Raw genomic sequence first — 5824 nt, forward strand, 5'->3', positions numbered from 1 at the left:
TTATTATTATTGTTTTTCAATTCAAAAGAGAGAGACAGAGAGAGAGAAAGTGAAGAAGCAAGCTGCCAGGTCTAGGACTTGAACTATGGTTGTCCACGTGGGAGTCCAGCACCTTAATCACCATGCCACCTGTTGGCCCAGAGATCAGAATTCTAAAGTGGGTTTTCACAAAAGACTCTATTACTTTATTTCTCATGTTCTTTGAAATATCGAGAGATTATTTCCTTCACCAGGGCTGTAAGAAATACATTCAGGAGGAGATTCTAGCATCCTTGAAGATCCCTGTGTTCGCTCTTCTCTGTATGTCAGGCGTGGCAGTGGGCACTACTGCCATTGAATCAGGATTCTTGATTCAATAGGGACAGTGGCTTCCTGGGGTAGCAGGGGCATAGCATTGTATTGACTTGCCAGAGGCTGTTACAGTTTCTGTAAATGGTACTGAATAGAGCCACAGTAATTGTCAACATGGTTTGAAGTTCAGAGATATAGTCTTGGCTAATTGTTTATGCTGTTCTTAAAACTGAAATAGATGAGCTTCCTACTGAAGTCCTACTTGATATCTATAAATGGAAAAATTCGAGGTCTGATGAATAGAATCCTGATCTGAATCACTGTGACAGATAGTTGCAACCTTTCAACAAATTTTCAGACGTGATCCCTTTTGAAATTCAGAGCACCTTAATGAAGCAGTGATTGAGTCCCTTGAGAAAGGAAACCTTGCAGTTATAAATTACTTTGTAGGAGGGACCAGCAGAGGGTGTAGTAGTTAAGACACTGGCCTCCCACATGGCTGACTGTGGTTCAAATCCTGGACCCAGAGGCTTGAAACTCATGCAGGGTGTGTGTGTGCATGTATGCCTGAAATCCCAAGAGGAGGACAGAGGAGAAGAGATTACAGCATGGCCGTCCCCCCTGCAGAATTATTTTTCATCTGTCAGTCAAAAAAATAAAAAGAATGATTTATTTAATTCCACTTGTTATTATTATTTTTGAATTTAACCAGAGAGCGAGATACATGCAGAGAGAAAAGGAAAGCCAAGAAAGCAAGCCACCAGGTCCAGGACTTGAACCACAGGTAGCCATGTTGGAATCTAGCATCCCAACCACTATGCCACCTGCCAGCTTCGACTTATGGGATAATTTTATTTCTTCTTAAAGGAGTACAAAGGCCATTATGTTAGGAAAGATATAGAGGCCACAAGAACTGCTTCTTCCTGCAAAATAGAAAACCATTCTACCTTCCAGGAGTCTTGCAGAGATCAGTGCCATCATCCCTTTGGACAGGTGTGGTGTGGTGAATCTCACTCATCCCCATCTCGTCCACCTATTTGCACAGAAATAGGTGCACAGAAAATAGGTGGATTTTTTTTTTATAATGACAGTGGATTATCAGAAACTTAATCAGGTGGTGACTTCAATTGTAGTCACCGTTTCATATGTGATTTTGATACTGAGGCAATAGACATGCTCTTTAGTACCTAGCACACACCAACTGATATAAAAAATGTCTTGATGTGTATATACCATCACTGTATTTGGAAATGTTTACTTTAATTTCCCTCCTGGAAGGGCCAGAAATATGTCTTCATTGTCCTAGTACAGGGCAATATTAGCTTTGTAGACTAATGTCTTGATCTTGTGCATAGACATTTCAATGACTTTTCCATTTTAGAATGTTACTAATCCATCCCATTAAGGATAGAATTCTCACTGGACATGGGGAGAAGGAAAAGCCACTTCTCTAGGTGCATTGATAATAGACATGTGTACTGGAAGAAAGGACATTAATGCCACCATTCAATGGTTTGCCCATCAGTGGGATGTTTAGAGTCCAAGTGTCTAGGACATGTTGAGATATGCCTTCCAGGTTGAAATATAAGTTGATGTATTTGAAAATGGGTTCATGCTATAGGATGCATTTATTTCCTTTGAGGTCCATCACCTTGAAGCAGCTGGCACAGCAGAACAGTGAAAAGTAAGAAGATGCCTTTCTTTGGCCAGCTTAGTGGACCACGTTGCGGGGCTGTGCGTATCTTATAAATTGCTGACCAGTATTTGGTGATGTTTCTCCCAAAGCAAACATTTATAACTCAGGAAATAAGATGTAAAGTTGGGGGTCATTCTCTTATTCCTACCCCTCATAAATAAGTCACCTGTAACAATTCTTCTTCCTGCCCTTGGGCTCTGTTGCTTTATGTCTCTGTTCCCAAGGGATAATGACTTCCACCAGGGGGGCACAGCAATTATTCAATTAAACTCGAAGTTGAGACCACTACTTGGCTAGTTTAGAATTCTTATGACAGTGAATCTATTGGCAAAGAATGGGGTTACTGTACTCTGGGAAAATTGATCCTGACTCTTCAGGAGAAATTAAGTTCAACTATGGGGTAGGGAGACGTATGCCTGGAATGAAGTAGACACCCTGGGATTCTCGTGTTCTGTATAAAGTTAATGGGAAAATACGGCTCAATATAAACTGGGCTGCTAAAGCCCAGACCTTTCAGAGATGAAGGTTTGTGCCACCCTTCTGGGTGACCACGAACCATGACCTACTTAGGAGCTTGCTGAGTATAAAGAAAATATAGAAGGGTCAAATTATAAAAATCAGCCACACATTAATACCTACCAGTATTTCTCCCTTATTTTGATAGGAATATGTGTGCCTGAACGTACCAATTCCTTTTTCTTTCTATTTCTTAAAAAGTTAATTTATTTTTATTTATGATAGACAACACGTGCATGTGTACACAAGAGAAAGATAAAGGGAATAAAGAGAGAGAGGTGGAGAGAGAGAGGAAGGCCACCCTCAACAGGGACTCCTCCTGCTGTCATCTGCCTTCTCCAGGCCTCCAGCTCCTCAGGATCTGGGGCACCTGTGTGCATCTAGCATGTGTTAAGTCATCTGGGGCAGGGATTCGAGCCAGCCACAAAAGATATTTATGTGAGATTTGGAAGAAGGAAGTAAAATACAGTCATTCCACTCTGAAGGCCAGGGATTGGCATCAGGTAGCACTGTAACTATTGCATGGAGGGGCTGATGTCTTGTCAGAGTAGGGCCTGTAGCTCCTTCAGCTACCGAGGGATCTCTTGAGCTTGTTTTGGAGTGAGATGATTATTCATATTGGTGGCAAAAGGCATCAGCCTTTTGGCAGATAACACAGGTCATTGAGGTTGGAGTGACTCTCACCGGTGAGAGAGAAATATGGGTCTAATTCGTTGTTCTTCCTTCCTGGTTCTCCTTTGTCTTAGCCTTCTCCTGCTTCATACCTGGATCTTCTTCGTGCAGGCTGGCTCTGCTCTTTAACTGCTTCACCCACCACCAGAGGCAGAGGCAGCTGTCATTCGTAGATATATCACCAGTTTCCATTATTTCATCAGGTCTGATCCATCTAGTAATCAATGAATTCACATAATTCCCAGTGGTCCTGCGTTCCTGAAGAAGCTCTAACTGATAAACATGCATTCCACATAAATAACTGGTAACATAGATATTTAAAATCCTTACAAATGTTGCACTGGTCCTTTCAGTATCTCTGTAAATTTTGGAACTTGAGCCAAATTTTGTGGGCTATATTTCAGGAAAGCCACTTAAAAGGTAGGAGTAACATATTAGCCAGAAGCACTGAAAGACTGGCCCAACAACAGGATCTTCTGAAGGCTTTTCACTGTTCCCATCACTGAAAATAGTTATCGATGGCAATTTTAAAAAATAGCATAATATGAATGGGTTAATATACAGTATGTTCATGCTGAGAAAATTAATTTTGTATGCTGTAAAGATGTACAGTATTGAATGAGAAAAATAATAAAAAAAAACAAAGAAAAAATATTGTTATAATAAAAAAATTTAAAGCATAATTACCCAGTTAAATCCTAATTATTTTCAAGCTAATTATTTCAATAAATAAAATATCAAACTCTTTCAGCTTTCAAACTCTATCCTTTTCCTCTGTTTCCTCTTTGTTCCTATTTTTCTAGTGCACTGAACATGTGCTTAGTCTAGCTATTCGAAATTATAGAAGATGTATTGCAAAAATGGTTCTAATTTTTTCTCTTTGTATATTGATCACCTTTGTCAAGTGACATTGTTGCTCCTTCCATGAAGAAGTAGGGTATTCCTCTACATCTATTGAATCTGAGCTGACTTGTTGACAAGGACTGATGAATAGAATGCAACAGAATGACATGGTTCCAGTCCTGAGCTTAGGTCTCAATTGTCCTTTTGCTGCTTCTCTCTCAAGATTCATGCAAACCTAAGCTAGCCAAAGATTAAGACCATATAGAAGGGAAATCAGTTGTCCCAGATAAGTCTTCATATATCTGATTGCAACTAGTGGTCATTCAAACATGTGAAGAAGCCCAGACATCACCAAAACTGCCTGGCTGATGCACAGCTTTCCAGAGATGCAAGAATAAGCTCTGCTGAGACACAAGAACCACTTGACATGTAGAGTCACGAGTGTTAACAACTAGTTGTTCTCATAAACCCTGAGTATGACATGTTTGTTATATTCTGATAGCTAACTAATAAGAAATCTAGCCCTGGACATTGTCAAGCTCGAGTGTATACAGAGCTATTGACCTGGCAAGAGATCCAGAAACAAAGCCATATAGGATGGATTGAAAGGATTAAGGATATTTAGCATAGGTAGAAGGACTAAGGAAGGACTTAGTGGTTTCCCGAAAATAATTGATGAGCTCTCTGTAGAAGGTTATATTTACCCAGCATACATTCAAAAAGCAAAATGATAAACATTGGCAGATATTAGATGATAGAAAAATATTAAAATAAAGCTATAGAAATTGTAGAACAAGCTCAAACTTATATATTAGGGGTGATACCCTATAATGCAGTTAGTTTATGTCATTGGAAATATTCACACATAGTTTGGATGATCTTTGACAGGCTTGTTTTCAAAGGCAATGCCTACTTTTGTTAAGTTTCGAGTAGGTGATGTATCAAATCACTTTCAATTCTGAAAACGACTCCCAAATCTTATGTTTGATGAGAAGTTACTCATTTCCTTTAGTTAAATATGTTTTTCATAATTATCAGTATTTAAATTTTTTATGTTCTTTGAATACCAATAATATAATTGCTTGACTTTTCAGATTGATTTTTTACATGAATTGGCACTATTGCAGTCACCCTCTGGGCAGTCTATCACCTTTTCATCCATAGAAGTGACTGAGAAACTACCATATATTTCAATCCAAAGAATTCCCTTTAAAAGAAACTTTTGGAAAACAACCAAGTTTGAAACCTAAACCTTTTACAATTTATCTAGATATATTAAGATAAATTTATTACAATTTTTTAATGAAGGAGAACCTCCTGCATTTCTGCTTCTGTTAGGTACTAATCTAAGCACTGGGGCTGTGTTAGCAAACAAGTGAGGACGTTGCCCTCAGAAAGCTTATGTCCAGAGAGGAAAGAAAGCAATAGACAGAAGTGCATGCTGTAATATGTGAGAGAGTGAGAGAGTACAACTAGTATGTGAGCTAGAAAACAAACCTGGAAAAAAGCCCACTTCTCTTTATTTTAGAAACAATTTGATTTATACTTTCCTTCCCTGTATATACCTTTACACCTATGAATGATCTGTGTAAAGAATGCATAAATATTTTGCATGAAACTGACATTTTTACTGACAACTTTTTGCAATAAAAATTTGTAAAATTATGTTTCTCAGGTAGATTTTCCACTATTTAATTTTTCTGTTTGGAAATGTCAAATGCAATAATATCTTCTTAAAACTTCTATTTCTCTGTGTATATGAATGTATTCCAAGAGCACAATTAAAAGAGAACTTAGCTCTTTCCC

This window comes from Tupaia chinensis, unplaced genomic scaffold (assembly GCF_000334495.1).
Source record: "Tupaia chinensis unplaced genomic scaffold, TupChi_1.0 Scaffold000315_1, whole genome shotgun sequence".
Taxonomy (NCBI): domain Eukaryota; kingdom Metazoa; phylum Chordata; class Mammalia; order Scandentia; family Tupaiidae; genus Tupaia; species Tupaia belangeri.